At 45.1% G+C, this 27,443-nt stretch overlaps 1 protein-coding gene across 5 annotated transcripts in view; it reads right to left on the bottom strand.

Moving 5' to 3' along the window:
- LOC124595158 (sodium bicarbonate cotransporter 3) overlaps window positions 1-27,443 on the bottom strand; it is a 976,895-nt gene that overhangs the window by 286,130 nt on the left and 663,322 nt on the right. The gene's annotated exons all lie outside the window — the stretch shown is intronic.

Genomic DNA, 27,443 nt, shown 5'->3' with positions numbered 1-27,443 from the left:
GCTGTAACCGCTGTACCTGTTAATTAACTTCCCCGCCACACGAATTTCAGCAGCTCCTTTCACCACCGAATACCAACAAGATGGGTTCAAATGGCTCTGAGCACTATGGGACTTAACATCTGAGGTCATCAGTCCCCTTGAAGTTAGAACTACTTAAACCTAACTAACCTAAGGACATCACACACATCCATGCCCGAGACAGCATTCGAACCTGCGACCGTAGAAGTCGCGCGGTTCCGGACTGAAGCGCCCTAGAACCGCTCGGCCACCGCGCCCGGCACCAACAAGATGAAATCGACGTTAGAATATGGAAGTTCTCATGAATAATAGCGTGATCGGTACTGATGCAGTGTTTTGCCACAGCCGATATATTGGGCTCTTAAGAGCCAGGCTTATCTAAGGTTTTACGTGCATCTTTCTTGGACTGTACGGGTCATCTGCCTGATACGCTCGATCCGGACCTTGTAACCGCCAGCCTTGCAGGGATTCAAGTCATTTTTGACGGAACCGAGAAGTGCTCCTGTCTTCGGCAGACTGAGAAAAATTAACTTTTTGCTTGGCGAGGATCCGATCTGTTCTTGACGACGGGTTTCCCCACATATGGCAAGAAAGCCGTGAATTCAAATCCCTCTCTGACTTCTTCTTCGTTTCTTGCGTTTGTGTATTTGTCGTTTAAAACGACGGAGATCGTTATATATTCGCTCTGGCTGTACACAATGAAAGGAATACGACTCAAATATTAGTAGAAGAAGAAACTGAGTTTTTGCAGCTGCACTCCCGAAACTTAAGGACATCTTGTTGTATAACATGAGATGCACTTCAAAAGTATTCACCTGCCGATTACAATGATGTGGATCTAGAACTCCGCAAAAATTTAAAATCTAATCACAAAGGCGTGCTGAAAAGTAATGTCTACAATTTTTTTATCTGAAATGCCTCAAAGCTTCTTAAAGAAAACAAGCGTTTTGACATTCTGCATCTTTATTCTTCAAGTCTACATATTTATTTCTCAACATAGTCATCCTGGCGACGAACACATTTCTCCCAACGGGAGTCCAGTTTGTTGATACTGTCACTATAGGGCGATTGACTTCGTTGGCGGAGCCGCAATGTTACCTCTGCTTGTGCTGCTTCATGTCTATCAAAGTGAAGTCTTCGAAGGTGTTCTTTAAGTTTTGAGAAGAGATGTGCCGGCTGATCAAAAAGTCAGTATAAATGTGAAAGCTTAATAAAGCACGGAATAATGTAGATAAAGAGGTAAAAATTGACACACATGCTTGGAATGACATGGGGTTTTATTAGAACAAAAAAAAAAAACAAAGTTCTCAAAATTTCCGACAGTTGGCGCTGGACAGCAAAACGTCAGTGACTGCGCATGATAATCGTGTATAAAAGGAGCTGTAATGAGAGAGAGAATCAGATGCGCCAGCAGTCGCAGCATGTTGACGTTACCTGAAAAGGCGCTTTTAGTGAAGCTGTCTTATCAGAAAGGGGAATGTGCTAGTTCAGCGTTACGATCCTATCGCCATAGGAAGGGGATTCGAACGAGTAAAGGCCCGTTGACAAATGCAGCTGTGGCGAGAATGATTTCGAAGCTGAAAGCCACGGGTTGTTTAGACCATAGACCCCGTAGTGGCCGACCGAGCACAAGGCGTAATGCTGCTGAGACAGTTCAGGAAGAAATGTAGACTGTAGCGGGTTCGTCTATGCACGGGGAAGTCAGCGCTCGTGCAGTCGCACGTCGCACCGACATTCCATACACTACTGTTTGATTGGCACTGAGGCGTACCCTCCGATGCTATCCGTACAAAATCCATCGGCATCATGAACCGTTACCTGGCGATTTAGTGAAGCGGAGGGCATTTGCGGTGTGGGCGTTTCAAAAGATGGCAGAAGATGACTATTGGTTGAGTAACGTGTCGTGGACCGACGAAGCTCATTTCACGCTCCGAGGGTCTGTCAGCGCCCACAACTGCAGAATTTGGGCTACCGAAAATCCTAGAACTGTCGTGGAAACTCCATTGCACGACGAGAAAGTCCCGGTATGGGTTGGATTTGCCACATCTACCGTTATCGGGCCTTTTTTGTTCGAGGAAATGCGTGAGTCTGCTTTTGTAACTCCTACCGTGACGGGTGAAAGGTACCCCGATATGTTACAGAATCGCATCATCCACAGCCTGGCTGATAAACACCTGCTGGAACGAACGATGTTTGTGCAGAATGGCGCTCCACCCCATATTGCTAGACGCGTGAAAGATCTCTTGCGTGCGTCGTTTGGTGATGATCGTGTGCTCAGCCGACACTTTCGTCATGCTTGGCCTCCCAGGCCCCCAGACCTCAGTCCGTGCGATTATTGGCTTTGGGGTTACCTGAAGTCGCAAGTGTATCATGATCGACCGACATCTCTAGGGATGCTGAAAGACAACATCCGACGCCAATGCCTCACCATAACTCCGGACATGCTTTACAGTGCTGTTCACAACATTATTCCTCGACTACAGCTATTGTTGAGGAATGATGGTGGACATACTGAGCATTTCCTGTAAAGATCATCATCTTTGCTTTGTCTTACGTTGTTATGCTAATTATTGCGATTCTGATCAGATGAAGCGCCATCTGTCGGACATTTTTTGAACTTTCGCATTTTTTTGGTTCTAATAAAATCCCATGTCATTCTAAGCATGTGTTGCAATTTGTACCTCTCTACCTACATTATTCCGTGATTTATTCAGTTTCCAGATTTATACTGACTTTTTGATCACCCGGTAGGTGAGATGGGGTCAAGTCGGGAACTGTACGGAGGATGATCGATGACAGTGAGCCCAGGGCACTGGATTGTTGCAGACGTCGCAGCGCTCGTGCGTGGCCTCTCATTGCCGTGCTGAAGGAGAGGGGCCGACATGTGTGGGCGAACTCTTCGAATTCGTGCTTTCAGTTTTCTGAGGGTCTCTCATGCACCGACATAGTCACGTTACACGCTACAATTCGGAGCCCTCTAGCGGCAGAAGACTGCAAATTGCGACGGCGAAGCGAGAAAGTCGTCCGAGTATTATATGCATGATATGTTCTGCGTCAACCGATACTGAGAACAGACTGACTTTCCAGCACGCTCTCGTGTAACTCTGTACAGAAACGTGCCTTCACGACCAAGGTAAGGTCCATTATCTGAGGTGGTTTGTTTATCTTCTGTATCAGATGCCACAGATGCTGGGCTGTATGCTTGATGTAAGCATGAATACCGGTATGGAAAAAAGTTTCTGAAATGGCGCCCATGGTGTACAGCACGAAGTCGTCTATCGAATACATACAAGCTGCGGTGCACCCAACAGCAACATATTCATTGAAGTAAAGTATTTTCTATTTCGTAAGCGCAGTGCGTCAACCCTGCAACTATGTCATATAGATTATTTATGAGTGCTTGTGCCAGTGTAGTGCTGTATCCATTTTGTTATTCGAAACTGAAGAAAGGAGAGGGTGAAACCTGCTGTCGGGAAAATGTCTAGCTGATTATGATTAGAGTAGTGTCACGGGGGACAGCAGGACTTACCGATCCCATCCGATGAACCGGTCACCATCAACAGTGTCACATTACGTTGCTCTTATACACAGCGAAGAATATATTTAACCGCGAATACGGCGCACACTCGTGTAAAGATCTATACGGTACCGCTTGCCCTCCCTCGACGGTCGGATGACTGTGATTCAAATCGCTTCACCTCAGGGTGGGGCCACATCGCAGTAGTAGGCGATAGTGACGTGCTTTACACGTCAGGATCCTTACTACAGCGCTGGAAAACTGTTTGCAACGGCTCATGAAGAAATCAATGAATTTACGGAACAGTTACCTAATGGGGACAGAAACAGATTTAAGTTTCATACCATAAGCACTTTGTGACCCGTTCCCGAGTTGCAACATTGCATCCTACGTCCAATTTAGTAATGAAATGTACTACACGTGGAATTAACACACAACTACAGACAATACTGCTGAGACGAATTAAAGTAAAAATGTTTTTTTTGTTCACTCTTGTGTGATTATTGTATCCGAAAGAAAGAAAAAAACTTTCGTATGGTATTTTGACAAGACAGTCCCTCCCCCCTCCCCCCCCCCCCCCCCCCCAAGTTTATTTCATTGCTTTCTCAGAATGAAAGTCAAAGCGAAATAAATATGTGGGTATGTTCCGCGACTACGCTTCTAGGCCGTTTATTCTACTTCGCCATTTGAACGGACGTAGCTTTATCCGTCCACGCAACTGGATCCAGTGTGATGGTGCACTTTACATTGTTCCACAAACCGGTTCTTGCAAATTTAAATCTCGGAATTAGACGCACTGGCTCAATTTCTTGGCCACGGCGGTGACCCTAGAGTTCATGTTTGGATTTCTTTTTATAAGGCGGAGGAGAGGCGGGGGGGGGGGGGGGGGTGAGAAAAGGAGGAAAGGATCAGCGAGGGCGCCAGCTGTCCATCTATGGTAGATAAGTTAACACAGATAAGAGTCTTCGCTATACTTGCTACAAGTGGACAGCTTCGGGACGGTGTGGGTACTTTAGTAAACACATTGGCACCTATGTACCGATCATCTGATTTTACACTACTGGCCATTAAAATTGCTACACCATGAAGAAATGCAGATGATAAACGGGTATTCATTGGACAAATATATTATACTAGAACTGACATGTGGTTACATTTTCACGCAATTTGGGTGCAAAGATCCTGGGAAATCAGTACCCAGAACAACCACCTCTGTCAGTAATAACGGCCTTCATACGCCTGGGCATTGAGTCAAACAGAGCTTGGATGGCGTGTACAGCCCATGCAGCTTCAACACGATACCACAGTTCATCAAGGGTAGTGACTGGTTTATTGTGACGAGCCAGTTGCTCGGCCACCATTGACCAGACGTTTTCAATTAGTGAGAGAACTGGAGAATGTGGTGGCCAGGGCAGCAGTCGAACATTTTCTGTATCCAGAAAGGCCCGTACAGGACCTGCAACATGCGGTCGTGCATTATCCTGCTGAAATGTAGGGTTTCGCAGGGATCGAATGAAGGGTAGAGCCACGGGTCGTAACACATCTGAAATGTAACGTCCACTATTCAAAGTGCCGTCAATGGGAACAAGAGGTGACCGAGACGTGTAACCAATGGCACCCCATACCATCAAGCCGGGTGATACGCCAGCATGGCGATGACGAATACACGGTTCGAATGTGCGTTCACCGCGATGTCGCCAAACACGGATGCGACCATCATGATGCTGTAAACAGAACCTGGATCCATCCGAAAAAATGACGTTTTGCCGTTCGTGCATCCAGGTTCGTCGTCGAGTATACCATCGCAGGCGCTCCTGTCTGTGATGCAGCGTCAAGGGTAACCGCAACCATGGTCTCCGAGCTGATAGTCCATGCTGCTGCAAACGTCGTCGAACTGTTCGTATAGATTGTTGTTGTCTTGCAAACGTCCCCATCTATTGACTCAGGGATCGAAACGTGGCTGCACGATCCGTTACAGCCATGCGGATAAGATGCCTGTCATCTCGACTGCTAATGATACGAGGCCGTTGGGATCCAGTACGACGTTCCGTATTACCCTCCTGAACCCACCAATTCCATATTCTGCTAACAGTCAATGGATCTCGACCAACGCGAGCAGCAATGTCGCGATACGATAAACCGGAATCGCGATAGACTACAATCCGACCTTTATCAAAGTCGGAAACGTGATGGTAGGCATTTCTCCTCCTTACACGAGGCATCACAACAACGTTTCACCTGGCAACGCCGGGCAACTGCTGTTTGTGTATGAGAAATCGGTTGGAAACTTTCCTCATGTCAGCACGTTGTAGGTGTCGCCTCGGCGCCAACCTTGTGTGAATGCTCTGAAAAGCAAATCACAGAATCTTCTTCCTGTCGGCTAAATTTTCTGTCTGTAGCACGTCATCTTCGTGGTGTAGCAATTTTAATGGCCAGTATTGTATATAAGGATGAAATAAACATTAAGATGTAAAGTATTTAGGCTGTACTTCTCATCTGAAAAAGTGATATTTCTGGAACACTTGCAATAGCACTATTTTGGACGTTTCTGTCACCACTTTGAGTAGGTAGTTTCGGGCATCCTGAACGTACATGTGACAGAATATTTTTTTTGTGTTTATAGCACTAGTAAAAATATAAAATAAGAGACAGAGCCACAGTCAAGTCCATATCCGTAGGATCATTTAACGTTAACGACCGGTAGCTACTAGCGACTGGAATGATCAAGCCTAACAGTCGCCCCACTTCCTTCACTGTGCTGCTACTGTATTTAGCGAGCAGTTATAATGGGCCGCCTAAAAGGCCAGAACAAATGTCCCGAGTGATCGCTCTACTCATTAAATGAAGTTATGTAAATTCAAGTACCATGAGGCGCACGTACAATGTTAACGATCAAGCAGCACATGAACCAAGTGTTGCTCTCTGCCGGTCTCTGTGAAACCTGTTACGGGATCAAGTCGGCAGACACAGCAATCGCCACGTGCTATCCAAGGGTCAGCTCCGACTCCTCGGCAAACTCCAGCGGTAATTGCCTCGGGGACCGCTGCGCTCCGATGCTCCCAGTTGCTGGGCGATTATTAACAGACGGAACTCCAACCGATGCAGGACCCGGTGCCCGAGCCATAACGGATACGGTGAGCCTGATCCAGCCAACTGGAGGAGCTGGCGGAGGCGTTTGGGAAGAGCTAATTCCAGCAGACCTTTCTAGGATCCAGGTTCCAGAATAATTTTGGCAACTGGTATAGGGGTAACCCGCAGCATACGTCTCAAAACTATCTTACAGTGACGAAGAAATGTGCTGATTATGAAGAAAATGCGGAGATTGATTCCAGTCTGATGATGAGAGTATTATTTACACTGTATATTAACTTTCTGAGAGAGAACAATGCAAGCCGAGGTGAGAAGGTTTACAAAGATAAGGACTGTGGCGTTCTTGCATTTTAGTACTGTGCGAACTGCCTCCCGCGATCAATCCTTACACTGCCTTTTGATCAGATATTGAGTTATGAATGACCCCAACTTTCGGAAGATGTGCACAGCAACGTTAATAGTGATCATCTTAACGACAAGTAGAAAAATGGTTCAAATGGCTCTGAGCACTATGGGACTCAACATCTTAGGTCATAAGTCCCCTAGAAATTAGAACTACTTAAACCTAACTCACCTAAGGACATCACACACACCCATGCCCGAGGCAGGATTCGAACCTGCGACCGTAGCAGTCCCGCGGTTCCGGACTGCAGCGCCAGAACCGCACGGCCACCGCGGCCGGCGACAAGTAGACTCATGTACATCTACATATACAGGGTGTTTGGAAATTGCCGCTACAAACATCTAGGACTTGTAGAAGGGAGTGAGTACATAATATTTTGAATAGGAATCCATGTAAAGAAGTGTACCGTTTCCGTTCTACGACGGTTTCAATCCAGATGTGGAACGAGTCCACGTCTGTTGAGGGAAAGATGGATGGGCCGAGTTGGTCCGACGCGGAAACCGTTTAAAGTGAACCAAATATACAAAAAATGCATTCTTGCGATAAAACTGAAAACTCACTTTCAAAAACCTTGCTTCATTCTCATTTTACGAGCAAAAACCTCGTTTTTATGAGTTTTCTTGACGCGCGCACTTCTATGTTTCAAACTAGTGCGAATCGGTTAGAATTTTGTTAGAAGGTAGACAAAATGCATGTAATTAAGGGTCATCCTGTTGTTTTGTGAAAGCTTTATCCGTTGCCACGCAATAAGCGATGTTGTTCGACAGACAATAAAAAAAGATCTACACCGAATCATCGTCGCCCGTATGAACTAAAATCTATATCGGCTGCTAAGCTGTGGTGGTCTAATGTCAAAATTATGGTAGATTAGAAGTTGGGAACCCGAATGAAAAATGCTCCTATCATAGCACAAAAAAAGGCGAATATGTCCTGGGCAGATATAAGGATGTAAAAGAAAGGAACTAGCTTTTCGACGTATCTGGCAGTTTCAAACACATTTAAATCAAAACACCTTGACATATTCACGCTTTTTTTTTCTTTTTTGTTTACAAGTTAGCCCTACTTCCCCAGAGCAGTGAGCTCTCTTAGCTGCAAGGTGTTGGCACAAGCGCATATTGCAGTTTATAGGGTAAAGTCCCTGATACTGTTCCCAAAATCCAAAAGATGCGCCAAGCGTAGTAAACAATGTACAATATCATATGGCTGAAGGTAATACATCTATTAGCTAAAAACATTTTCCTGGTGGTGGTGGTGGGGGGGGGGGGGAGGTAAAATTTCTGGGGCTGGATTCGTTCCTGGGGGGAGGGGGGATGACGTCCTGTATTGAGAGATTTTGCTTGACACGAGGCATCGTATTACATGACATGGGTTCAATACCAAGAAATAAATAAAGGGGGAAAATATCAAGATGTTTTGATTTAAATGTGTTTGATGGTGCCAGGTTAAGTCGAAAAGCTAGTTCCCTTCTTTTACATCCTTAACTCTGTCCAGGACATATTCTCCTTTTTTGTGTCACGATGGGAGGATTTTCATTCTGGTCTAGAAATGGTGGACTTGCAGCTGCACAAAGAAGGAAGTGCACAACAGACGAACTCACAATTATAAACAACGACGACTCGCGAAAGATTCACGAAAGTACATGTAAAATTGCTGAGACACGGTTTCGCTATTGAAACAAACCAAGTGGGGAGACCAATGTGAGGAACAGAAGATGAGGCTGTCCTTACGACATGCGGGAGACCCTGGTTTCAACGTGCTACTGCAGAGAACATCGCTATTTCTCAGAGTACGGTATCAAACGTGTTTTGCGAAGTAGCGACTGCAATAAAAAATATAAGGCCTTGGATGTGATTAAACTTCTTACTGCTGCGATTACTCTTCTAACACCCAGTGCCAATACCAAACGGCAAAAACGCTGCATTTTCACCGGTGCTATCGGGAAGTCGACTTGCACACGTTGTAATTAAAGAACCGCATGTACATGACAGCCAGTACATCGACAGACAAGGAACTGCCAGCTGCAGAAGTTAATGAAAAAGTGATTTCGTGCATTTCATACTTCCCATTTCTGCTTGCAAAAAATCTAGGAAATGCTCTCTCCCATTCTGTTAGACGTCCTGGTTTCTTGCCTGTCCGTCTCATATCTGCTTTCTACCATCACTCTACTTTTAATATTTCTAAATCTTTTGAAAACTTAATTTGTATTCATGATACTCCAAAATAAGTGCACGAAGCCTCTCTTATTTTACAGATAGCAGTAATTTTGAAATGCCTTCTGGAGGGAAAGGTAGGACTGTTTCTTTAGAGATCCCATGAGCAGCTAGTCGAGCTTCGTTTCTGATATCGCAATATAAGGCTTGGTCACGAGGGAAGTTGTTACTGATATCAAGAAGGTGACTGGCGGCTCGTTTTCCGATGAACTAATGCCCAGTTTTTATTAATACTACGTAATCTTGCGCGACATATATCTGATCTCGTACGGATTTTGTCCGGTGCGGAGGTTCCACGACAATTTAAAAATTCAAATGGCTCTGAGCACTATGGGACTCAACATCTGCGGTCATCAGTCCCCAAGAACTTAGAACTACTTAAACCTAACTAACCTAAGGACACCACACACATCCATTCCCGAGGCAGAATTCGAACCTGCGACCGTAGCGGTCTCGCGGTTCCAGACTGAAGCGCCTAAAACCGCACGGCCACAAAGGCCGGCAGACAATTTAATTGTAGTCAATGACTACTTCTGGTTGAATAGGGTGGAAGAGAGAGGTGGATGGAATTTCATGCAGCCAGCCTTCGGGGTCCGATATGTACGCTGAAGGAGCCCCCCCCCCCCCCCCCCCTCTCTCTCTCTCTCTCTCTCTCTCTCTCTCTCTCTCTCTCTCTCTCTCGAGATTTTTCGATACGTAAAATTCATCGATAATCTATTTTCACTGACGAATAAAGAGAGCGTGATCACAAAATAAGGACCAGCACGTTTTCGAATCCTTATTACCCAGCGAGACACAGTTATCAAATTTGGTCGATATAGAAACTGTCAGAATTGCAAGATTCACTGTTTATTTAATTGATGACTAGTTTCGGATCACCTGAACCAATTTTCAAATCATCCAGTCAGACAGAACAGTATTTTCCGAAAGAGCATATAAACCATATCAAGATTATATACGTGCACACAACAAAGTTTAATAGCGAATACTGATAGAACAAAGATATATGCTTATACGAGAGCAGTTCAATAAGTAATGCAACACATTTTTTTTCTCGGCCAATTTTGGTTGAAAAAACCGGAAATTTCTTGCGGAATATTTTCAAACATTCCCGCTTCGTCTCGTATAGTTTCATTGACTTCCGACAGATGGCAGCGCTGTACGGAGCTGTTAAAATGGCGTCTGTAACGGATGTGCGTTGCAAACAACGGGCAGTGATCGAGTTTCTTTTGGCGGAAAACCAGGGCATCTCAGATATTCATAGGCGCTTGCAGAATGTCTACGGTGATCTGGCAGTGGACAAAAGCACGGTGAGTCGTTGGGCAAAGCGTGTGTCATCATAGCGGCAAGGTCAAGCAAGACTGTCTGATGTCCCGCGTGCGGGCCGGCCGTGCACAGCTGTGACTCCTGCAATGGCGGAGCGTGCGAACACACTCGTTCGAGATGATCGACGGATCACCATCAAACAACTCAGTGCTCAACTTGACATCTCTGTTGGTAGTGCAGTCACAATTGCTCACCAGTTGGGATATTCAAAGGTTTGTTCCCGCTGGGTCCCTCGTTGTCTAACCGAACACCATAAAGAGCAAAGGCGAGCCATCTGTGCGGAATTGCTTGCTCGTCATGTGGCTGAGGGTGACAATTTCTTGTCAAAGATTGTTACAGGCGATGAAACATGGGTTCATCACTTCGAACCTGAAACAAAACGGCAATCAATGGAGTGGCGCCACACCCACTCCCCTACCAAGAAAAAGTTTAAAGCCATACCCTCAGCCGGTAAAGTCATGGTTACAGTCTTCTGGGACGCTGAAGGGGTTATTCTGTTCGATGTCCTTCCCCATGGTCAAACGATCAACTCTGAAGTGTATTGTGCTACTCTTCAGAAATTGAAGAAACGACTTCAGCGTGTTCGTAGGCACAAAAATCTGAACGAACTTCTCCTTCTTCATGACAACGCAAGACCTCACACAAGTCTTCGCACCCGAGAGGAGCTCACAAAACTTCAGTGGACTGTTCTTCCTCATGCACCCTACAGCCCCGATCTCGCACCGTCGGATTTCCATATGTTTGGCCCAATGAAGGACGCAATCCGTGGGAGGCACTACGCGGATGATGAAGAAGTTATTGATGCAGTACGACGTTGGCTCCGACATCGACCAGTGGAATGGTACCGTACAGGCATACAGGCCCTCATTTCAAGGTGGCGTAAGGCCGTGGCATTGAATGGAGATTACGTTGAAAAATAGTGTTGTGTAGCTAAAAGATTGGGGAATAACCTGGTGTATTTCAATGCTGAATAAAACAACCCCTGTTTCAGAAAAAAAGTGTGTTGCATTACTTATTAAACTGCCCTCGTATGTGCGTGTATGTGTAGATCAGGGACGAATTCCTGACTAGAAATGGAGCATAAAAGGTACTTTGAACATGTATCTGGAAGATGGTGCTGACGAATGACAGTGTGTTCCTTGTGTGACTGACGCAACGTACTGTAAACAGCAGGAATGGTCCGAGATGGTGTTTGTCTACGGACAAGAGGCAGCACGGCTACGCCAAAACAAGTGTCCTCACAGACACCAACCACATCACACAACACTTCAAGCTCTTTTTGGGCATTTGTATGATCAGGGGTCCTTTCAGGTGGACGAACGTGCATGGAAGCAGCGGACTGTGTGCGTACATCAGATTTGGAGGACCGGATTATACAGGATTTTGAGACGAACCCTAGTACAAGCTCTAGGCAAGTGGCCCGCCAACATGGTGTGAGTGGAAGTACGATTATGTGTATCCTGCATGGCAACCGCTACTATCCCTATCACCTGCAATCCATTGGAAGCCACTTAGAACATCTGTTGTGAAGTGGCCCTGTACTGTGTTCCGGGATGACTTTTTCTTGTTGCACGCACACCGTTCTTTTCCGGACACTTGTTCATAGGACCTTTCTCCCTTCATTTCCAGTTAGGAATACGTCCCTGCAGTTTGTCAGTTTTATTCATATTCACCCTGTATACACTTCCGGAAAAAATTAGAACTCCCTTTTAGAGGATTCCAATTCATTCCAAATTTATTGTTGCAACATTGCATATGAAGTACATGAAACGACTACAGTTGGAGACCAATAGAACAAGCGTTCCTGAGGTTCCAGGCGTCGACCCACGCTGAGACATCCACATTAATACGCGGTATAGCCTCCCCGAGCGGCAAAGCACATGCTGACTCTGGCACCCAGTTGATCGTACAAATGGCGAACATTGTCCTCGAATATGTTATACGAGGTTTGTCCGGAAAATACGTATAAAAGTTGAATAATAACTTTATTTTACAATTATTCAGGTATTACAATATGGTCTCCTTCAAAGTACTCGCCCTGAAACGCGATATACTTCTGATAACATTGCTGAAAGTCTTAAGTTGTGATGTTGTTCAGTTCCCGTGTCGTTTCCGCCTTGATGGGTTCCACATCTCCCAAGTGCCGCCCCCGAAGCACCATTTTGCATTTCGGGAACATGAAGAAGTCACACGGGGCTAAATCGGGTGAATAAGGCGGGTGGTCTGTCCCGGTGATTGAGCTTCAGGCCAAAAACTCGCGCACAACGAGCGACGTGTGAGCGGGCGCATTGTCGTGATGAAGGATCCACCTGCTCCTTTTTGCCAACTCCGGTCGAACTCGGGCCACACGAGCTCTGAGACGTGTCAGAACTTCAACGTAAAAATTTCCGTTCACTCTCTGGCCGGGAGGGACAAATTCCTTGTGAACAATGCCCCTAGAATCAAAGAAAACAATCAATATTGTCTTCACATTGGACCTTGATTTTTGCGACTTTTTTGTTCTCGGTTCTCCTGCTAGTTTCCATTCCTTGCTTTGAGATTTGAGCTCCACATCGAATTCGTAAACCAGGACTCGTCTCCAATGATGACTCGGTTGAGAAAGTCCCCTCGTTCGTCTGCTTCCAACCAATCCTCACAGCACTCAACCCTCTTTGCTTTCTGTTCTGGCGTCAAGAGCTTCGGTACGATTTTCGCACACAATTTCTTCATTTCAAGTTTTGTGTCAGGATTTCGTGAACTATTGTTTTGGGGATTGACAGCTCGTCAGCAATCATTCTGACTGTCAATCTACGGTCTTTAAGAACACAAGCCCGAATTCGTTCAACATTTGCATCGGAACTCTATGTCGACGGGCGTCCTGGGCGAGGGTCATCGTTCACTTTTTCTCGGCCATCCCGGAACCTTTTTAACCACTTGTTCACGGTTGGTTCCTTCAGAGAAGTGTCTCCGTGAACCTGTTTCAAACACTCAAAAATCTCACGGCCATTCTTGCGTAGCTTTGCAAGAAACTTGATGTTGACGCGCTGTTCCTCAAACAGAGAGAGCTCCATGCCCACTGCATGTGAAAAAGGGTAACTGTCAACAAGCTGCCGCACACTCACACCTTCACGCAGAGTGCTCTGACTCGAACTGAGCGTTGATGGGATTGATTACAGCAGTAGTCCCACCTGGCGGTGACTGCAACTTGTAACATAAAGACATTATTCAAGTTTTATACGTATTTTCCGGACAAACCTCGTAGCACGCCTGCTGGAGCTGCTTGCGCTATTCTGTGAGAGTTGTCGGTTGACGAGTTGCACGAGTCACTTCTCGTCCCATCATATCCCACAAGTGTTCGATTGGAGAGGAGTCCGGAGATCGTGCTGCACGTCTTGCAGGGCACGAAGAGTTTCACGGGCAGTGTAAGGGCGAGAATTAGACTTTTGGAGCAATCAACCACCTTCCTGTTGCAAGAATGCCAAAAGAACGAGTCTAACAACATTCTGCACACACCGAACGCTGGTTAGCGGCCCTTCCAGAAACACCAGAGGTGAACGAAAATTGTATCTAATAGCACCCCAGACCATAAGGCCTAGGAAGGGGCAGTCTTGGACGAATGCACTCCACGACACAGTGCTCATCAGATCTACGTCATATGTGCAGACGACCATCATTTGCGCGCAGACAGAATCTATTTTCATCGCCGAAGACCACGGCGCGCCATTCCCTCTTCCAAGTGATCTTATGAAGGCACCAGTCGTTCGTGGAAGTCGATGCTGTGGTGTGAGAGGAAAACGGGCTAGAGGTGTGTGTGCGCCCATAATCCCACTCCCAATAACCGGTTCGCAACAGTTCGTGTTGACACGTCTGGTCTCACAAGCCCTGTTATCTGTGTTGTGGTAGCTGTACAATGTGCCACTGCTGTCCTTACAACACGACGATACTGGCCGTCGTGTGTGCTGCGTGGACGCTCTTCTACAGATGTGAGAATGTTCATATGACCACTGACACCAACATCGTTGCAGAACTGACGCAGCACGTCCAACTTGTGTGGCAATTCCCCCAGAAGGACCATCGCTCTATTCTGAAGACCACAATTTGACCCCTTTCATACTCGGTTGGCTGTAGGAAGCACGAGTGCGCCTGCGTGTCGTGGTTGCCCGCTTGCTTCACACGTGTGCACCACACTGAACCTTCTGGCTCTGAACATTCCCTACTAAACGATAGACGCAGATGGCGCTCTGGTAACTATTCCAATAGGCAAACTGTTGGAAGACGATCTTAAAACCATTATCAGTATGTCTACTATCCCCCAGGTGGCATATGCCGTTATCGGATCAAAACCAACGTCATCTTTCCAAGTATACTAACGTGTTCCGGCAGTAATTTTATGTATATATTATACAGGGTGATTCACGAGGATATGCAAATATTTTAATATGTTATTCTACAAGTAAAATTAAAGAAAAACGTTCACATAAACATAGGTCCGGAAATGTTTAGTTAAGGAGTTACTGCTAATAAAAAATTTTGCCTGAACTTTAGCAAGATGTGCTAATATGAAGCCATCGCAAAACAGTACGAGGTTAAAGTAAAGCACGATTTCCATTTATTTTGTTGTTATTGATCTGGTGAATCTAATAAAAGATGTCCCAGATGTGTACCTGCAGTAATTTTCCAGAACATCCAGAGAAGCACAGTTTATTATACAAGTAAATTTGTTTACTTTCCACCAAGAATGCAGAAACGTTTATGTCGTTGCTCGCAACCGTTAGTGAGTTGTTTCGGTCGTTTCCTAACCTTGAAACTAGTTAGTTTTCTGTATTGTTCAGTGAAAGAACATAACAACAATGTATTTAAATGAAACCACATTTTCTGGTTTAACATGAATTCACGTGTGTTATGGCATTAATAAAAGCTGATCATCTGACACATTCATACAGTGTCAGTTAACGTTATTATCATCGTTTTTCCAAAATTAAATTCTCTACTACAACTCCCGATGAAAACTTTGTGCAATTGGCTGTAATTTAAGAAACAAAATGGGCCAAGTAGTTTATAAATTAAAAATTTTACAAAATTACTTCTTTGCTTCTCTGGATGTTCTGGAAAACTACTGCGGATACACGTCTGGGATATGTTTTATTAGATTCACCAGATCAATAACAACAAAATAAATGGAAATCATGCTTTACTTTGACCTCGTACAGTTTGCGATGGCTTCATATTAGCGAAGTTTCTAAATTTCAGGCAAAATCTTTTATTAGCCGTAACTCCGTAACTAAAGATTTGCTGACCAATGTTTATATGAAATTTTTAGTTTTACCTGTAGAATAACATATTAAAATATTTGCATAGATTCGTGAATCACCTCGTATATATATCTTGATATGGTTCATATGCTATTTCGGAAAATACTATTTTGTCTGTCTGGACAATATGAAAATAGGTTTAGGAAACCTGAAACTGGACATCAGCTAAATAAAACGTGAATCTTGCAGGCAGCCTTGGCTGTTTCTATATCGAACTGATTACCACAAGCTGCTATTGTGTAATTTATCCACTTGCTGGAAATTCATAATCTTTTTTTTTTTTTTTTTTTCAAATCAAGCCAACTTTTGTTTGCTTCCGGAGTAGTTGTTAGCAGTAACTGCTTCTGCTGCTCTCTATGTATTTAGTGACTTTTCCCTTAAATTAGTACCACATCAGCCAATTCTTCACGAGTAAAAATCATTGTAGACCTAAAACACTTAGGAATAAATGACTAACGGTTCGATACCGTAAAAATGTTTCGAGAAGCAAAGTTAGCGTAAAGAGAGCTAGGCGTGAAGCGTTTAACATATTCCAAAGTAAAATTCTAGTTACCGACTTGACAGAAAGTTCTAAAAAGTTTTTGTGTTATGTTAAATTAGTAAACGAATCGTAGCTAATTGTCCAGGCACTCTATGACCATAATGGCATTAAAACGGAGGACGATACAGAAAAGGCCGAAATACTAAACGTCTTTTTCCGTAACTATTTCACAGAGGAAGATCGCATTCTAGTGCATCCTTAAGATCATCGCACGAACGACAGAACAGCTGGTGTTGGGTTGGGTTGTTTGGCGAAGGAGACCAGACAGCGAGGTCATCGGTCTCATCGGATTAGGGAAGGACGGGGAAGGAAGTTGGCCGTTCCCTTTGAAAGGAACCATCCCGCCATTCGCCTGGAGGGACTTAGGGAAATGACGGAAAACCTAAATGAGGATGGCCGGACGCGGGATTGAACCGTCGTCCTCCCGAATGCGAGTCCAGTGAGAACAGCTGATATAGAAATGACCATGCGATAGAAAAGTAACAGAAATTGTTCAACAGACGGAAGGCCACTGGACCTGACGGGATACCAGTTCTATTCTACACAGAGTACGCGAAAGAACTTGCCCCTCTTCTAGAATCCGAGTACCGTAGGCCTGTGGAGAAGCGAAGTGTTCCACGTTGGACAGAATTCTGGTGAAATTTGGTGACAGTGGCACATAACTGACCCACTTTACACCTCAAATGAAGTTCTGTGGAGGGCTATTTATATTGCATGTGTCGACACCTTGCAGTTTGAAGCATCGTCCAGTCCGAGGGTGACGTGGCATGGCGCCTTGATTTTGCACTGTTACAGAGGAAGGTTGTCGGCACCTTTGAGCTAAATTTCAAACTTCGGCATCGCAACGGGAGATAATTATGGGCGTTTCGAAAAAGTCTTCCTTTTATTTTGTTGCATAGTGTATTACGTACTGCACCTTATATCGGTCTTGCCAAAATCAAGAAGCTCTCTCCTCACATGACATGCTGAAGGATACGGCAAAAAGCAAGCAGGTGAATGCAGCATTCTTAACTTCCGGAAGGCGTTTGTCTCTGTACCATAACAAGACTTATTACGAAAATACGATCATATGAAATATCAAACAAAACTTTTGGCTAGATTGATGATTACTTAGTTGGGAGGACGCAGCATGTCATTTTGGACGGAGAGCAATCGACAGATTTAGAAGTAACTCCATGCATATTCCAGGAAAGCGGGTTGGGTGGGGCTTGCCATTCATGTTGTATACTAATCACTTTGCGGGGAATATTATTGGAAACATCAAACTTTCGCAGCTGAAATAGTACTGCCTCAAAGAAACAGCAAAAAAAGTCAGGCATATTTTGCTAAAATTTCAAATTGGTACAAACGTTGGCAACTTGCTCAGAAGACATTCGTACGATCAGTCCTGCAATATTGGTGAAATGTGTGGCACCGATACCAATAAGACTAAGAGGGAATGGTGAACGAACACAAGGAATGGCAGCATGAATTCCGCAGGTTTGTTTGACCCATGGGATATATTGACAAAAAGTACCCCAAACAACTGAAGATGGAAGAAACAGTAAACTGGGGTTACAAAAGTCATGGGATACCCCTTACTGCAGTGTCGGACTTCCCTTTGCCCGGCGTGGCGCAGCAGTTAGACGTAGACGTGGCTCGGACTCAACAAGTCGTTGGAAGTCCGCTGCAGAAATACTGAGCCATGCTGCGTCTACAGCCGTCCGCAATTGCGAAAGTTCTGCCGTGCAGGATGTTACACACGAAATGACATTTGGCTTATGTCCCATGAATGTTCGACGAGATTCATATAGGACGATCTGGGTGGCTAAATAATTCGCTCGAGTTCTCCAGAAATTTCTTCAAACCAGTCGTAAACAGTTGTGGCCAGGTGACATGACGTCGTTGTTTGGGAACGCGAAGTACATGAATGGCTGCAAATGGTCTCCAAAAAACGGAACACAGCTGTTTGCAGTCAATGATCTATTCAGTTGAACTAGATGACCCAGTTCATTCCTTACACAGCCCATACCATTACGGAGCCATCATCAGCTTGTACAGTGCCTTGTTGACAACTTCGGTTCATGGCTCCGCGGGGTCTGCACCACACTCGAACCCTACCTAAATCAGGACTCATCTTACCAGGCCCCGGTTTCTCAGTCGTCTAGGATCCAAACGATATGGTCACGAGCCCAGAAGAGGCGCTGCAGGCAATGTCGTGCTGTCAGCAAAGCCACTCGCGTCGGTCGTGTGCTGTTGCAACCTATTAAAGCCAAATGTCGTCGGGCTATCCTGACGGATACGTTTGTCGTACGTCTCACATCGATTTCTGCGGTTATTTCACACACAGTTGCTTGCCTGTTATCAACGAGAACCCTATGCAAACGCCGCTGCTGTCGATCGTCAAGTGAAGGCCCTTGGCCACTGCGTTGTCCTTGGTGAGAGGTAATGCCTGGTATTTGATATTCTCGGCACACCCTTGACACTGAGGATCTCGAAATATTGAATTCCCTAAGGATTTAAGAAACTTAATGTCCCATGCATCTAGCTCAATCTACCACAGCACGTTCAAAGTCTGTTTATTCCCATCCTGCGGCCACAATCACGTCGGAATACTTTTCACATGAATCACCTTAATACAAATGACAGTTCCGTCAATGCACTGTCCCTTTACACCTTGCGTACGCGATACATCGCCATCTGTGTATGTGCATCTCGCTATCCCGTGACGTTTGTCACCTCAGTCTATTAAGAGGTGTAATTTAGGAATATACTTCAATCCCGTATCACATTTGTGAGATGTTGCGAGCGCCACGAACACTGATACTTCACCAGCTCGGTTAAAGACAATGAAGGATAGACCTGCTAATCCGCTATCGTAGGTACGCACTGTAATTATCCGAATCACAATTATATTCAGATGGCTTGGGAAGGAAGGTTGGTTAGCCACGAATAAAAATATCAGAGCCGCAATAACCTTCAAATGCAACTAAGAGGCTCTTTGTCCTGCAATAAACTGCAGTTAGGCCGGTGTTACACTATCATATTTCTTTGTCAAAGTTGATATATCAAATATTTATGTCAAAGAAATTTGACAGTGTAATAGGAAACTTTGTCAAATCTCGCCTGTCGTCAAATAAATATGATCAAATCTAGGGCCTCGTCGTACGTCATACATTAGTTGCCTGTTATCAACGAGAGCCGTACGCAAACGCCGCTACTCGTCGTCTTCTATTCACTGCAGTGTGAAATGTAACCACATCGAGCACTGGCGTTGCTACAGCTATTTGACGTCTCTGCAGTGTGTTTGTAAACGTGGCTTCAGAGTATGATTGTTCCTTCGACTTTTTTTTTTTTTTGTTTAATAAACTTGCTTTGGCTAGGGGGGCGGGGAGGGGGCGGTGAGAAAGGGGCACAGTGCATAATATTAATTGCGTGTTAATGGGCAAGTGGACTTTGCTGCAGGCGACTTCATGTCCACAATCGCAGCTGCAGCCCTCCACCTCTATATCTGGAAACATCCAGGCAGCTTTCCAGCAGGCAGGAATAGAGGATGTGGTCACACTCTAAAATAAAAATTATTTATTAGCTTTCCAGTCTACTTTGTCTATTTTTGGACTCTGGATGCCACAAGCTACAAATCGCTTCATCTGCTTCGTACTTTTTATTAATTTTGTAGTTGTTGGAACAGTAATTCCATTAACTGAATTATTCAAGATTAAAAATAATTTTTATGCCCATATGGTGTACTAAACATTTATTTACCTTTACATACTCCCCTTTAGCGCTTTATAAGTCGCTTCACATGTTTCTGCAATTATTTTGGTTAATGTGCAATGTGATATTCGAGTGCTGGTTTGTAAACTAGAGTACCTCTCTCATGTATGAAGAAATCGCAGTGTCACACTATCTTCTGCACGTATAGCATTTCTCAAGAGAGTATTATGTTTTGTAATATGAGAAGGCACTTTACTGAGCAAATACTGAAATACACTCTCGTCCATTCTTAAGTAATTTATATATTAGGACTTGACTTCCTCCACTTGCAGCTCTCAGAACAAATTTTGCTGAAGGCTTTTATTATCTCGACGTAATACCTAGGGCTTCATCCAAGGATATTTCCTTTTTTCCGCCGCCTTTCTTTCAAATACAAACACAATGCGATTGTGGTACTAGCAACAGGGGCACATAAGAACAAGTTGTCGTCCGAAATCTTGAAATTTGACGAAGAATATGACGCAGTGTAATACACCTTTTTAGCGCCACGTCAAAGACCTTTGTCAAAGAAATTTGACGAATATTTAATCATATTTCTTTGTCAAAGAAATATGATAGCGTAATACCGGCCTAAACAATAGCAAGGGATAGTGACAGTTGTGTTTGGTATTGTTTAAGACGAGAGCACACGACAGACAGCGCTATCAGGAGAACGTCTTCCGTACATGCCTTGTAAGATATTTCCATCAGTCGTGTTAAATATAATTCTTCTCACAAATCACCTAGTTACTACAAAGTAATTTGTTCTAAATGAATGGAGCAAGTCTTCGTTACCTTTCGCTCGCCTAAGTATTGCCAATATTCACTGAATAGTAAATTTTGACTACGAGCGATCAGTATGCTTATGATCTTTTAACGTTGTTGTACCTGGCGATATTTTGAAAGTCACTCGAGTCTGTCAGCAATGATTTTAAACTATACTGTTGCTCGTCTGGGAATAATAAACGGAATAAAGGACCGGGATTCAGTACTTCCATCACACGAGCAGTCGCTCATCTGCATCGTTAAACCTTGAGGGCATAACCGTCAGAAATCTCTCAAGCGCCAAGCCATGCGCGGAAATCACCTATCTACCTGTCACGTCGAGACAGCACAGTGACTTCAGAACACGTTCCTACCGTCGTTCTAATAGTCATCATAGTTGGTAATAATACATGTACACACATTCAAAGCCGGCCGCAGTGGCCGAGGGGTTCTAGGCGCTTCAGTCTGGAACCGCTCGACCGCAACGGTCGCAGGTTCGAATCCTGCCTCGGGCATGGATGTGTGTGATGTCCTTAGGTTAGTTAGGTTTAAGTAGTTCTAAGTTCTAGGGGACTGATGACCTCAGAAGTTAAGTCCCATAGTGCTCAGAGCCATTTGAACAATTTGATCACATTCAAAGTCACTTCCTACTAGTACACGTTACTGCGTGTAATATTTACAAAACAACTTGTCGCTGCTCAGATGGTGTATCGGACGCTCGGAGCGGCGTCCAAAAAGTTATCGTACTCGGAAAGTACTATCATACATAAGAAATGAACATTTTTGGCGAGCATTCATCTACGCGACCTGCCTCTCAGGCGGTCCACTACTGACTTAATGTTTCGAGAACGGCAACGCCTTACCTGGTGTCCCCTCCATTGACCACACTGCACGCCGGCAAGAAAAGTGACAAGTCGAATAAGGGCAACTTTAGTTTATTCGACTTGTCACTGAAAAATACGTCTGAAGTGCTCCAGTGCGAACGAAAAATATAATGGAAGTTTACTGGCGTGCTTGAAATTTAAAGGAAGCTTACACTGTTTGCTCGTGTTTTATAGAGCTAATTCTTTAGATAGATTATTCTCAAGTGTTTACATTTTTGATCCGTGTCACTGTTTCGCCAATGTGCGATATGCTTCCGCTCTCGTGAGTAATACCTAGGGCTTCATCCAAGGATATTTCCTTTTTTCCGCCGCCTTTCTTTCAAATACAAACACAATGCAATTGTGGTACTAGCAACAGCAGCACATAAGAACAAGTTGTCGTCGGATATCTTGAAATTTGACGAAGAATATATAAACGTTATTCGTTATTGCGCTTGAAAATGTTTGCGCAAAGTTTCATTGTACTGCAATCACTCGAATTCGTGCGGACTTTGTCATGTCAAGTTTATGTAAGTATACGTGTTTGAAAATGAATGAAGGATTAACTGAAACAAAGGAATCTGACCCAATAGGTGTTCTCCTCTATCGCCGCCTTTTGAACACAATTAAAATAAATAGCTCTTAACATGAAGGGTTATGAACTCCTGGGACTATTTTATGTCTTTGTGCAATATCTCGATTTATTGCACAGCAGGACTGAACGGGGATTCCTCTTCGACACAACCGTTCTGCAGGCCTTTAAGCTGTTGAGAAGGTCTACCTAGACACCAATATCCTTCTAGGATAGTCGAAACTATTTCTGTGTTCCCGCACAAACGCCTCGTCCATATAACTTCCGGCTACTTCACTCTCGCCCACCCGCTCTAAGCAACTCACTGCCTTCCATATGTAACGTTCAGTCCTCCGCCTGCTCAGTGTCATTTGAAATGCTGCGTCTTACTTTAATTGCAATACATGGCAAATAGTTTATTTCACGTCGCCTTAGAGGAGGGGTGAAGTCCTTCTGTTTAAATTTTGGCAAAGCCTTTGGTTATTACTATTATTCTAAAATTTATATACACTCCTGGAAATGGAAAAAAGAACACATTGACACCGGTGTGTCAGACCCACCATACTTGCTCCGGACACTGCGAGAGGGCTGTAAAAGCAATGATCACACGCACGGCACAGCGGACACACCAGGAACCGCGGTGTTGGCCGTCGAATGGCGCTAGCTGCGCAGCATTTGTGCACCGCCGCCGTCAGTGTCAGCCAGTTTGCCGTGGCATACGGAGCTCCATCGCAGTCTTTAACACTGGTAGCATGCTGCGACAGCGTGGACGTGAACCGTATGTGCAGTTGACGGACTTTGAGCGAGGGCGTGTAGTGGGCATGCGGGAGGCCGGGTGGACGTACCGCCGAATTGCTCAACACGTGGGGCGTGAGGTCTCCACAGTGGTCGGCGGAAGGTGCACGTGCCCGTCGACCTGGGACCGGACCGCAGCGACGCACGGATGCACGCCAAGACCGTAGGATCCTACGCAGTGCCGTAGGGGACCGCACCGCCACTTCCCAGCAAATTAGGGACACTGTTGCTCCTGGGGTATCGGCGAGGACCATTCGCAACCGTCTCCATGGAGCTGGGCTACCGTCCCGCACACCGTTAGGCCGTCTTCCGCTCACGCCCCAACATCGTGCAGCCCGCCTCCAGTGGTGTCGCGACAGGCGTGAATGGAGGGACGAATGGAGACGTGTCGTCTTCAGCGATGAGAGTCGCTTCTGCCTTGGTGCCAATGATGGTCGTATGCGTGTTTGGCGCCGTGCAGGTGAGCGCCACAATCAGGACTGCATACGACCGAGGCACACAGGGCCAACACCCGGCATCATGATGTGGGGAGCGATCTCCTACACTGGCCGTACACCACTGGTGATCGTCGAGGGGACACTGAATAGTGCACGGTACATCCAAACCGTCATCGAACCCATCGTTCTACCATTCCTAGACCGGCAAGGGAACTTGCTGTTCCAACAGGACAATGCACGTCCGCATGTATCCCGTGCCACCCAACGTGCTCTAGAAGGTGTAAGTCAACTACCCTGGCCAGCAAGATCTCCGGATCTGTCCCCCATTGAGCATGTTTGGGACTGGATGAAGCGTCGTCTCACGCGGTCTGCACGTCCAGCACGAACGCTGGTCCAACTGAGGCGCCAGGTGGAAATGGCATGGCAAGCTGTTCCACAGGACTACATCCAGCATCTCTACGATCGTCTCCATGGCAGAATAGCAGCCTGCATTACTGCGAAAGGTGGATATACACTGTACTAGTGCCGACATTGTGCATGCTCTGTTGCCTGTGTCTATGTGCCTGTGGTTCTGTCAGTGTGATCATGTGATGTATCTGACCCCAGGAATGTGTCAATAAAGTTTCCCCTTCCTGGGACAATGAATTCACGGTGTTCTTATTTCAATTTCCAGGAGTGTAAAAGGAAAAGTAGAGATGGCTACATTTATACATTATTACATAACGTGGTTGCCACTTTACAACCTCGTAACAGATGTTTTCGCCGGCGGGTTTAATTTTGTTGCGAAGTGACGCTGGCACCTGTGAGAGGCAGCTGGGGTCACATATTTGGCGTCTGCCGTCGAGCGCGCGTCGCCACATTGCCGATGCTGCCGGCGCAGCGCTTTGATGTACCCCGCCTACGTCACGCGACGCCAAGTTTGAGCGCCACTCGCGTGACGTCACACCCACGACCCGCCGCGCCCATCATCGCTAGTGGCACATTCTGCGTGACGTAAATCTAATTTCGTCCTTTCACGGTGGAAGAATCTGATAACATTCACTCCTACAGGAATCGACTACCCTCTAGCCCCTCTCTCAAAGCCCCTGACGTGAGACTAGAGGACGACTTACATTCAAACGTTCAGAATTTCTTAGAGCAAACTGTGACGTCGGAGATCCAGCAACAAATTAGGATTCTTCTGTGACGTTATTGTTATCTACATGAATGTTTCGCCACTGCATAATTGCAACGAGATTGAGAATGCCTTTTACAAAACTTGTATTTGCAGCAGACTTACATAAACTTGACATGACAAAGTCCGCACGAATTCGAGTGATTGCAGTACAATGAAACTTTGTGCAAACATTTTCAAGCGCAATAACGAATAACCGACAGAAAGAGACATCTTTTAATTTACAAATGAGAGAGTACCTTTTGTTAATTGCGTATATTCCTCAATGTGACGACCATCTGCATCTAAGACAGTCTGGAACCGCACTGATATACCACTTTACAACTTTTAGCAGCACTTTTCGAAAGGAGGACGATGGAATGTTCAACTGTCGTGACACAGGTCGTGCGCTGCTTGAAGATCGCACATTGCATTCAGCATTCTCAGCTATGGCGACAGTAACTTTTCAACATGTTATTAATAAATCGCTGCAGCTGTATTCAGTCGTTTATTACTGGATCAGTACCAGTTTCGTGGCACTAGAAGCCACTTGTTCGAGTGAACATATAACTAATACGTTCACCTGAAGATGGGGCTTTTAGTGCCACTTAATGGTCAGTGATCCTATAATAAAGGACTAAATACAGCTGACGTGGTTTATTAATACCCAAGATGACATCTCATAGCTGTGGTTACCCTGCCTACAAGGTTGTCTGCACTGCTTTAACAATTTGTGGCGCAATTGGCCGTTAGTCTCTCCCGGGAACAATTCCCAAATCGCCAGTTAATGCCATCTGAATCATGTTCTTCATCACCAGTGCGCAAAAGAGGACCTCCCAGTATTCCTTTAATGCGCTGATAGTCACGAAAAGCATCAGCACTATCGCTTCACGAATGAAGCCCTGCTCACTTTTCCCAGACCCACGTTGACTGTCGGCAACCGCAATGCACACTGATGCTTTTGTTTCAGTCCTACGTCGCTGTAAAAGTACCGGCGCCTAACGGCAAGTCATGACACTTACACTACTCACCCATACAGTAAATAGTTTTCCATATGTACTGGTTCAAATTGGGAAACTTTAATTATAACCACCCTTTACATTTTTCAGACATTATCCACATATACCACTGGACGTACCTGCAAAATTATGTCATTGTACGATGCACAGTTCTGGAGCTATGATGTTAAAAAGGGCTGTACGATTCTCTCAAGAAACTTGGGCGGGGCTCGGGATGCTTAAACCGTTGAAGGAATAAAAACGAAATAGGAATTTTCGTCCTCAAACTGTCTGTGATTCAAAAAGAAATAACAGACTATGAGAGATAGAAACGCCTGAGTATGCCACTGGATAGAGGAAGGTTCAAGCTTTATATTCGAGAATACACTATACCGTATGCTCTACATGAATACCATGCGTTGCTCAAGAACCATCGAAACGCTAGTCCATTTAATTCCAAACACGAATCAACAGGTCCCTGTTTAATGAAGCTACAGCTTCAACAATTCGATTTCTCAGCACTTTAAGAGTATATACCGTAGGTGGGACAAAAACCCTATCTCTTATGTACCCCACAGAAAAAAATCGCAAAGTGTGAGGTCTGGTTACCTAGACGGTCAAAAGCAATGAACAAGATATTGTCGTGCACCTCTTCCAATCCAACTTCGTGGGATGGTGGTGGTAAGATAACGCCACACCTCAAGGTGAAAGTGACGCTTCGTCATGCATTAAAAAAAATCATTGGAGTCTTCATGAAGTTGAGGAAAAAAACAATTCTGCAGCATGTCTAGCTTTGACATTCCTCTCAAAATTTCCTCCGCAAAGAAGAAAGGTCCATAAATTTTGTAAGCAGAAGTGGTACAAAAAACATTCAGTATCGGTGAATCTCTTTCATGTTTGACGACGACACCAGGATTTTGAAACCCCTAAATTCTTACTTCATGGCGGTTTACTTTAACACACAGATGACCATTCGTCCGAAAAGATGAGTCGTTTAGAAAGCGTGTTCTCTGTTATATCCTGGGCAACTGAAATGCAAAATTCGTACCTTCTGATATGGTCGCCGGGACACAATTGCTGCAGTAGCTGGAAATTGGAAGGATTTATACGCAGGCGTCGTTTCAGAACACGCCACACTACTTTTTTTAGGAAGCTGAAGCTCCAGGCCTATCCGTCTTGGGGACTTCGACGGTCCGCGTGAACGCGTCTCTGATAGGCTCGACATTTTCATCAGATGTACGTGGCCGACCAGCGCTCTTTCCTTTTCATAAGCAATCAACTTGCAATGATTTTGTAAACCAGCCATAAATCTGCTTGTGCAGAGGTGGTTTCTTACTGGATCGACGGCGGAATGCCGGACGGTGTGGCCGAGCGGTTCTAGGCGCTTCAGTCTGGACCCGCGCGACCGCTACGATCGCTGGTTCGAATCCTGCCTCGGGTATGCATGTGTGTGATGTCATTAGGTTAGTTAGGTTTAAGTAGTTCTAAGTTCTAGGGGACTGATGACCTCCGCTGTTAAGTCCCATAGTGCTCAGAGCCATTTGAACCATTGACGGCGGAATGCACATTGCACTTGAACAATTGATAGACCTCGAGCAAATTGCAACACACAAAATGATCTCTCTTGTGGTGTAATCGCCATTTTGCTACAAACAAACAACAGTCCAGCTGCGTCAAAATTTTTAACCTTCCTCTAAGAAGTGGCATACACAACATGTATCTATCTGTTA

Source organism: Schistocerca americana, chromosome 2 (genome assembly GCF_021461395.2).
Source record: "Schistocerca americana isolate TAMUIC-IGC-003095 chromosome 2, iqSchAmer2.1, whole genome shotgun sequence".
NCBI classification, from domain to species: domain Eukaryota; kingdom Metazoa; phylum Arthropoda; class Insecta; order Orthoptera; family Acrididae; genus Schistocerca; species Schistocerca americana.
Note: the sequence above shows the minus strand (reverse complement) of the source record. Positions and strands in the feature narration are given on the sequence as shown.